Here is a 10,498-nt window from a genome sequence, read left to right on the forward strand (position 1 = left end):
TGCACTTTTCGATATCTAACCTGGATGGTTGTTTTTCTGCCAGACCAAAGGGGCCAGGAAATTAGATTTTTCTATATATAGCCAGGTTGAGCTGCTTTGCTACAGATGTTAGTCCTATATCGCTGCTTTCATCTTAAGCTTCATAGCATGTTTCCATGGGCGCTCCTGTCATTTCATTTAAGTTATACATCTATTTATTCTCCACTACATCAGGATGTGTCCTTAAAAGGGCTAGAAAAGAGGGTGTTTGCTACTGCCTTCCTCAAAAGGCCCACCTTGTGAAGTGGGATATTGCCCCATAATCACTATTCCCTGGGGCTGATTTGTCAGTATAGTGAAGGCTTATCTAATCCATCTCAGTGAAGACTTAAATGATCATTACAAAAACAGTGGCCAGTCTGTGAGCCATATTTGAAAATTCAAGTGCACAGACCATTTTTGTCATTAGGCGAGGTGACATTCCTGAATTTGCTTGCAGCTCTGAGCAGAACTCCCAGTCGGATTACCCATTTTACCAGATTTTGCAATGCAAAAGTGCATATTATTATTATTATTATTATTATTATTATTATTATTATTATTATTATTATTTTGCCCTCCACATATGTGTCTCAAGGTAATGTGCACAATATACTAAAAACAGATAAAACTCTGTTTAAACACAATAGGTCTCTTTGTTTTATTTTCATTTTTTCTGTCATTGCTCTGGATGGATTAGTTTATGGAACAGATCGCAAGAGACTTGCATTTCCTTCGCTGTTATGGTTACTCCTTATTGTACCATTTATATTATACAAAACCCAATAAAATACTTTTTTTAAAAAAAGCATAGAAAGTAACAGCAGATTGATGAAATAAAGGGAGGCATCCATGTCAGATACCAGCTGGAATAACTTGTTGGGAAAAACGTGTCTTCATTTGTTTCCAGAAAGTACAGATGGTGGATACCTGTTAAATCAAATCTCTTCTACTTCAAAATCAAATCTTTACAGGCCTGTTCAAAAACATAGCCAAAATGGAACCACCCACATATGAGTGGCAGATAGCAGCAGTCCTAAGATAAGCCCTAAATTGGTGAATCATCCATAGGCATTCAACTGGGGATAATATGTGGGGTGCTGCCTTTGGCGGCTGGGTGGACTGCAGCCAGCGGAGGTGTGGCCAGAGAAAAAAGTGAGAAAAGAGAAAAAAGTGAGAGCGGCACCCCTTTCCCCCTTCTCTCTTTATGCCACCATTCTCTCCCCTGCTCAGCGCCTGAGGGCCCCAGTCCTGCCATTCACCACCTGGCTTAGGGCGGGGCCTGATGGGCTCTATAAAGGACTGCTGCTGCCGTTTTGTTTTTTTGTTTTTGTTTAAATTGCTGCTATTTTTTACCTATGTCATTTTAAACTGTGATATTAATGCTGTATTCTTAGTTTTAGATTTTGATTTATGTGAAAATTGTTCTCCATTTGCTTGTGTATTTTTTTTATGTGGTTTATTTATTGTTTCTTGTTATACTGGCCTCGGTCCAGTATACCTGAAGGAGCATCTCCACCCCCATCATTCTGCCCTGACACTGAGGTCCAGCGCCGAGGGCCTTTTGGTGGTTCCCTCACTGAGAGAAGCCAAGTTACAGGGAACCAGGCAGAGGGTCTTCTCGGTGGTGGCACCCGCCCTGTGGAACACCCTCCCACCAGATGTCAAAGAGAAGAACAACTACCAGATTTTGAGAAGACACCTGAAGGCAGCCCTGTTTAGGGAAGCTTTTAATGTTTCACAGACCACTGTATTTTAATACTTTGTTGGAAGCGACCCAGAGTGGCTGGGATTATTATTAATGACTTTTGTAATTATGTAAACCTTGTCATGTTGTAAGCCGCCTTGAGCATTGTTTTTAACTGTGGAAAGGCGGCATACATATAAAAAATGTTGATGATGATCTCCTTGGCCACTATGAGATCAGGATGTAGAACTAGATGGGCCTTTGGCCTGATCTAGCAGCCAGGCACTTCTTATGCTCCCATGTAGAGAGGTTACTCTGTCACCAGAGTGAATTTCATACAGCAATTGGGATTGGAGTATAGCAGAATTTCAAAATAGCATTAAAACACATCCACTAGAACCCTGAACCTGAAATGCTCATGATTTGAAATAATGCATTCTGCAACTAGAATGAGATTTGGGGCACATTACAGAGTATGTTGGAACCCCCTAAGGACAGAACTGAACAAAGACATTTTCTCTCACACCTTTTTTCCTAAATGACAAGAGAATTTAATGGCAATATTTGAAGAGATTTGGTTCTTTGAAATGCAATTTCCTTTCTCTGCCTTTTAATTCCGCTCTTGCTTGTAATAGGAACGCCCCCCCCCTCCCAATAAGGCCTGGAAAGGTGGGAGTATATAGGAAAATTGGAAACAAAAGATTTCTATTGTGTTAAGGCATATTTAACAAGGAAACAGCAGCAGAATTTGATCGCTCTTAGATTGTAAGGAAAGATAGGGGAGGAAAAAAGTTGTGACAGCTGCACGTACTTTGCTTACATCTCAAGTTAGACTACCGGATTGTACTCTGTGCTAGGCTGCCTTTGAAAAGTATCAAAAACTTCCATCAAGGCAAAATTCAGCAGCTAGGCTTTTCAGACCATATAACACCCAAATGCTGCAAAATCCTCATTAGCCCCATAATCCGTTCAAAGGACCAAGTCAAAATGGAGGCTGCAAACATTAAAATAGGGATGGGGAACCTCTGACCCAATGAGGTTTTGTTGGATTGCAGCTCCTATCATCCATGTCATGGAAACATAGGAAGCTGCCAATGATCCATCTAACTCAGTATTATCTACATACTGACTGGCAGGGGGTCTCCAGAAATTCAGGCAGGTACTTTCCCAGCTCTAACTGGAGATGCCCAGGATTGAATTTGGGACCTTCTGTATGGAGGTCATTCCACTGAGCTACCACAGTGAAGTTCAGAGGCTTGGGGCTGGTCCATTGTGGGAAAGGAATCTGCCTTTAGGAAATGGCCATAGCTTTGTGGTAGAGCACCTGCTTTGCATGTAGAAGGTCTCAGGTTCAACCCTAGGCATCTCTCAGTAGGACTGTGAATGTCCCTCATGTGAAATCTTGGAGAACCATGGTCAGGAGATCAGGAGTGGCCACCCAGATGTTGTGGACTCCCTTAATTATTGACTACTGACCATGAACCCTGGGGCTGATGGGAGTCCAAAAGCAGCTGGAGAGTATCTGGTTCCCCATCCCTGGTGTACTCAGCACTGAGCTAGATGAATCAATAGTTTGAATTTATAAAAACAGGTTTCTATGTTCCTAATTCTGGAGAAGATGCACCTTTGACGTGATGAAGCAAGACCCTTTTCATGTTTGTTTTACATTCAGTCACAAATACAAATCCTAAACTTGCTTTTTATTTCCGGCTGAAAAGCTACAGGAAGATGGAATGGCCCTAAAAGCCCCCAGTTGTTGAATTCCTCATCGGAAATGTGTATTCGAGCTGCAAAGAAAGTAAAGGCATGTTTTATTCACGCTGATTGATCCAGGAATCATACACATCAGCATCTGTTCTGAAGGCTCAAAGAAAAGAGGTTTTAAAAGTCTATTGGCCCAGACAGCAAAAGGTCAAAGAAACAAATCAGAAATACTCTCTCTGCGAGAGTCAAGTCTGAAATACATCCTTGTTCATTTAACAGATAACGATAATTAGGTAATAGTATAGCTTTATTAGATCCTTGCTGGTTAATGGAAGCAGAAAATATTTGTGATTCAAACCATGCTTCTTTGAAACACTTTCTCTTCCTATATTTAAAAACAAACACAGCTCAGGCTCCGGAGAAGAAACAAATGAGAGGCAGAATCTGTACAGAAAATCATTGATATTGGGAAAAACAAATTTAGATTTCCAGGGAGTTCAATCTGTTATCACAGACCTGCTGGATCAACCCTTGGAAGATGAAAATGTTAGGAACCTTGGAAGCTGCCTTAGACTGACCCAGAACGTTGGTCAGTCTAGCTTAGCATTGTCTACACTGACTGGCAGAGGCTCTCCAGGGTTGCATTCCCAGCTGTATCTAGAGATGCTGGGGATTGAACCTGGGTTCTTCTGCATGCACGGCAGATGCTTTACGACTGAGCTAGGGCCCTTTCTCCCTGAAAGTGAAGTATTTTCTGGCTCTGGACTGTCCTTGCCCACCCTAGCTACCCATTGTTCCTTCCTAGACAGGAAAGGCTATAAAAGGCATGTTATATGCGTTGAATTTTTTGCCTGAATGACAACTGTCTTCTTAGGAACAACAGCAAGTTAATTGTAGCAGATGATTGGTCCATCTATTAGCAGTGGCTCGCCAAGGTTTCCTGCAAGGGTCTCTCCCAGCCTCACCTGGAGATGATGGGTGATAGAACTTGGGACCTTCTGCATGAAAAGGAGATGCTTTGCTACTGAGCTCTGGCGCTTCCTCACTGAAGCAAGCTTAGGGGGGCTGACAGAACTAGGCCTCCACACACCAGCATGATCTCTCCCTCAGATGTCTGCACTGTGGTAGGCAGGGGTGGCAATCAAAGCAGCTAGCCCAGGTTCACCTGGTTAACTTCATCACTGACACCAAGTGGATAAATCCCTACCTGTATTCATTGTATGCATACAATTGTGTATCATCTGACCTGTCTATTGCAGTTAATAAGTTTGCAGATGACACCACCATAATGGGTTTAATAACAGGTAGAATTGAATCAGCATATAGAAGGGAGGTCCAAAAAAATATCTACATGGTGCCTAGGGAACAACTTGCACCTTAATATCAGCAAGACAAAGGAGATGGTGTTGGACTTTCGGAGGAAGAGAGGAGAAATAGCCTCACTGTACATTGGGGAGGGCTGTGTGGAGACAGTCTCTTTCTTTAAATTCCTAGGAGTTTACCTCAGTGAAGACCTTACTTGCAAAATCAATACAACCCAGGTGGTTAAGAAAACCCAACAGAGACTCCATCTCCTAAGAGTATTGCGAAAGAACAATGTCAATCAACATTTGATGATCTCCTTCTACTGGTCCACAATATAAAGTGTCCTTTCATATTGCATCACAGTGTGGTACGCTGGTTTGGCATCAACTGATAGGAAGTGCCTACAGAGGGTGGTGAATACAGCACAAGATATTATGGACTGTCCCATGAATCCACTGAATGACATCACAGAAGAATGTTGCCTCAGGAGAGTGAGGAAAATTCTCAGGGATGATACACACCCTGGCCGGCACTTTCTTGATCTCCTGCCCTTAGGCAGAAGATATAGAAGCATGACTAGTCACACCAACAGGGTAAAGAACAGCTTCTATCCGTGGGCTGTTAGGCTGCTAAATGAAAAGATAACAACAGGGCAACTGACTTTCGGGTTTGGTGGGTGTGCATCAGTAAATGAGGGGAATTAAGACTAAAAAAGCTGAGTGGGGTGTGTGTGCTCGTGTAATCTCTGTTGTGTTATGCTGGCGTCCAGCACGCTTCCTCTGTGCCTCACTGTATACAAGTTGTACAAGTGACAATACAGCATTTCAATTTCAATTTCAATAACTGCCCCTGCCTCTGGCTACCTCCATTAAGTAGCCCTTTAATCTTTAACCATTTTCTTTTTTTCTTTTTTCTTTTTAAAAAAACTACCTGGCCCAGTCAACTACCTGTTCTGTGTGGAGTGGTAAAGTAGTTAAGGATAACAAGCTAACAGTTCTTGAGAAACCACCAACCATAAGCCTTCCCTTTCTTGTGCTTAACAACCCTTCCCACCGTGGACCTCCAGTGAAGCTGGATGTTGGAAGATTCAGATCACAAATTGTCACAAATTGTGCAGGCTCATTTGAGCTCCACAGAATACCTGTCCCAACCTGGTGCCTTTCAGATGTTTTCAACTACAACTCCCACCATCCCAAATCAGCATGACTAGAAGCTGCCAGGCTCTGCCCCTAATCCTTCCCCCAACCCTCCCCAGCCCCCTAAATTGCTTAAGTGAAAAAGCAGGCAATCCCCCACTTCTTCTCCAGACAAAGAGTGATTTGCAAATCTCTGAAATGGTTGTAACTTTCCTGGGGACCATGAACACAATTGCTTAATCCCCTTTCAAGGTGTATTCTTCATGGTGTTGTTGTTTCTGCTTATCACATAACAAGCTGTTTTTCAGTCCATAAGAAACAATAAGTGGCGCCTTTAACAAAATCCATGTTTGGGTAACCATGCAGTTGCACCTTTTATTAGGAGATAAAATGGTAGGCTTTATATTTCTGAAAGCCTAGTTTTGAAAATTTTATGCCTGGGGAAATCCTGGTGCACTTAGCCAACTGCTGTTACAGAGTGTTACATGCAAGGTTAAGCTTCAATTGGTCTGAATTTTATTTTAGCAAACTTTCAGTCTGGTACAGAGAGGCACAGCAAATAAAAATGATGGTGATGATGATGATGATGATGATGATGATGTGGTGTATAAAGTAGCTACATTTGCTGATGATCCCAAATAGGTATCTGGTTAGCCACTCTGAAAACAAGAAATCAGACTAGACGGACCTTTGGCCTGATCCAGTATGACTCTTCTTATGACATGCTCTTAATGAGCCATTGAGACCTTTGGATCATGTGCTATATGGCATGAGCACAAGAGTTCATGGATCATCCTTCTAGAGTGCATGAATCATCCTCCCAATGAGGGATGGCTAAGAATATGAAACAAGACTCAGAAAACTTAGCTGTGTTTGTAGTTCGCTGGCAATCCTCCCACTTACACAGTGTCAGGGACTGGCTGGATGAGGAAGAGTGATGGAAGCCTCCTGCCCAAGAACCCCACCCAGGGAGGACACAGAAGACGACAACTTAGACCTTGGATCATGGTGGTGGGACATTAAAGACCAGTCTGGGGGAAGGGATGAGTTGGAAGGTGCTAGAAGCAGTGAGGTTGAGTGATCAAAATGGGTGAGGAGGCCCTACCAGGACAATGTGAGCACAGACTCAGAGAGAGAGGAGTCAGAGGTTGCCAGCAGCAGGACAGTCCCAGTTTTGCTGGCTCTCCTCCCCCTCTGACACCATGTGGCAGGGAAGTACAGCAAATCCCAGCTCCCAGGCCCTTGTACTTGGTTGAAAACACACTTGGCCAGACCAAGACTGTTGCTGCTTTTCGAACTGAAAATGTTTCGCAGAGCGTTTGCTGCATCTGATAACTTATAAGGCAGGGTTGGGGAACATTTTTCAGCCTGCAGACCGAATTCCCTTCTGAGCTCCATGCCAGTGGTGGATGAGGTACAATTCCCTGGATTCTTGCTTAAAATATGCTTTAAATGTATGATGCGTATGCAGCCTCTGTCACCAACCTGTAATAGCTATTTTATCTATTTTTTTTAAAAAAGTAATCTTTATTGCTTTTAACAACAAAAATGAAAAACACAACAAAAAACAAACCAAACCAAAAACACAATACAAAAAGAATAAAAAAAGAAAAAACATTTCAAAACACAACCTTTCTTTCTTTCACTTGTTTCCTCGACTTCCTCACACCTCCCTCCTTGTATTCCACTTCTATTAGCTAATTTCAGCAAATCCTTTCCATCTTTCTCTTGAATCTCAATTATACATAACATAATTTTCTTAACCTTATTTTAACCTTAAAGCTAAAACTTATAAGTACTTAACTTCTGGTAACATTTCTGCCAAATCCATGAAGTGTCAATCCTCCGTTTTTCTATCCCTCAAAAGAAATTTTTTGTTAGTTTCATATAAACCTTAAACTTAATATATACTTTAGTAAAAACTTTAAATTTCCAATCTTCTTCCCTCAGCTCCCCCCCTGGTTTCGGAAACTGCCAGTCCTTTCCGTCAATTCCCTGTAGTCCTTCAATCTGGAAATCTAATGTCCGAGGCTCTTAAGTCCCCTCCAGGCCCCTTCTGCAGGTTTTCTTCATGTTCCTTAATGCCAAGTAACAGATCCCAAGAAAATTCCATCCTAATATTACGGTCGTATCTTCTGAGCAATCCAGCCAAATTTCCATGGCTAAAACTAGAGTTGTATTTCAAAATGTCTCCAAGTCCAAGAGCCCCCAATCCTTCAACTCCCTCCGTATACTAACAGTCTGTAGGTCCCTGTGTAATAAAATCTTGCCAACTTTCCATCTTCACTCCAGGCCAGGATCCAGTTTTCAAAATCCGACTTTCACCGAATTCAGTCTTAAGCATCCTCAATTTATAGTCCTCAGTTTGCTTCTGTGGGACTAAGGTTCTCACTTGTGTTGTTTTGGATTCTATAGCAACAGCTGCTGCCAAAGTAGATTCCTGTGACAAACTAGCATTAGTGCTCATTTCTTGTCTGTGATTAGGAATTTCCTGTTCCCAATTGTCAATTTTTTTTGAAGTCCTATCATTCACCTTCTTATGGAGTTCTTCCAGCAAATAATTTATCTTAAACAGTGAGTTCACAATTTCTTCAGTAAGCAACATTTTAAGTATTTCAAGGTCAGTCTCTAGTTTCTCAGGATCTTATCTTTCCAGCTGGCACTCACTCCTGCAATAGTATCAGAAATCTCCCACTAGAGGGACACAGTTTCCATTTGTATCAATTTAAGTTACTTTCCTCCATCCAGTATTTTAACTGGCTGTCAAGCCCATTCTCTCAAAAATCTTTTAATGTAATTCTCCGAATGTCAAAGGCAGCCCGTTCCCAGGCTCAGAGCTGAGGTTTTTTGATTTCATAAAGCTTGTTGAATTCAAAGTTTCCCCCTACTTCTTCAAAAGGGGGGTTTGCATTTTAAACGATGAATATTTAAGCCTTTATCAAAAACTTTCAAGATTTTAGCTTGTAGGGTCTTTGCTTCAATCTATATACAAAAGCGGAAGGCGGACTTCCTATTTAAGCCTCCCCACGAAGTTGCCAAATTGATTCTTTCCCTTTTTATATCTTCCAATTAAAATTAAGTTCTTTTTGACCCTTTTTCTTTTAAAATCTTCCGATTTGTTCTACTCACGGGTAGTTGCTTTTAGGATCAAATTGTCCATAGGAAAAAGTCAGCGCTCTCCGGCAACGGCTGTGCGGCTTCACTCCATGAAAGAAGCAATCTGTTCGCAGCACCGCGCCGCTCACCCTGTCTCGCTCCGGAGCCCCGAAAAAATGGGTCTCCCCGTGAGTAGGGGAGGTGCAAATGGTGCCCGCCAAACCCCAAGGTCACAGGCTTCACCTGCCTGTGATTTTTGAAGGGTCCCCGCTTTCGCCACAGCGCGGGACCCGATCTCACGGAGCTGGTTCCTCAGAAGGTCCGAGGAACTCCGCCATTTGCCGATGGCGCCAACCCGGAAGTCTCTCTCTCTCTCTCTCTCTCTCTCTCTCTCTCTCTCTATCATCTATCTATCTATCATCTATCTATCTATCATCTATCTATCTATCTGGGTGGCGCTGTGGTCTAAACCACAGAGTCTAGGGCTTGCCGATCAGAAGGTCGGCGGTTCGAATCCCCGCCACAGGGTGAGCTCCCGTTGCTCGGTCCCTGCTCCTGCCAACCTAGCAGTTCGAAAGCACGTCAAAGTGCAAGTAGATAAATAGGTACCACTCCAGCAGGAAGGTAAAGAGCATTTCCGTGCACTGCTCTGGTTCGCCAGAAGCGGCTTAGTCATGCTGGCCACATGACCCGGAAGCTGTACGCAGGTTCCCTTGGCCAATAAAGCGAGATGAGCGCCACAACCCCAGAGTCGTCCGCGACTGGACCTAATGGTCGGGGGTCCCTTTATCTTTATCAATTCTTCCATCCATCCATCCTCTATTGCATTTCAATTCATTGGGGGAGGGGAAAGAGTTTATCTGGGTTGGGAGGCGAGATGCAGCATCCATCTCCTCTCTGCAGTTACTGCAGCAACTTTCAGCTGCAGACCAGTTGGGATTTAAGCTACGCTGAATATCCAATAAGATATTTAAAGATTCACAACATATTTTAAAATATTTTAAAAGCAAGCAAACAGCCCTCTGGTTTCCAAAGACACTTGCACTCCCTTTGGTAACAGACACATTCGCGCGCGCCCCCTAAGCTCTTTGTATGCCCTTTTAAGCATCTGTTCGTGAGAAGCATTAGGGAATGGGAGTGAGCGTTTTGCATTCCAACCCTCCCTTTTCATTGATATATTATTTCTAAACGGGTCATCGAAGGGATCTGAAGCGAGCTGATCTTTTGAAGAAAATTCATATCAAAGCTGAAGATAAATCCCAAACTCCCTGGATGGCTAGGAGACCGGCGTTCGATTTGAAGGTTGCGTGGGTAGTTTTCAAAGCTGCCAGAGTGTCGGGTGGCGTGAGAATAGAAGGCAGAGGAAGGTATGATGAAAGGGCAGAAATGTATGAAATCCTCTCTGGTTCACCAGAACACATCTTGTCCCCAACACAATCCTGTTTCAGCTGGACTGTGGAGTTTGTGACTCCTTCGAGGTGGGTGGGCGAGGCAGCAGTGATGCCCGGAAATGTGCCAGCTCAAGAATTGGTCTGTTGCTAGAGTACAGGTG

The sequence above is a fragment of the Podarcis raffonei genome, chromosome 9, assembly GCF_027172205.1.
Source record: "Podarcis raffonei isolate rPodRaf1 chromosome 9, rPodRaf1.pri, whole genome shotgun sequence".
Lineage (NCBI taxonomy): Eukaryota > Metazoa > Chordata > Lepidosauria > Squamata > Lacertidae > Podarcis > Podarcis raffonei.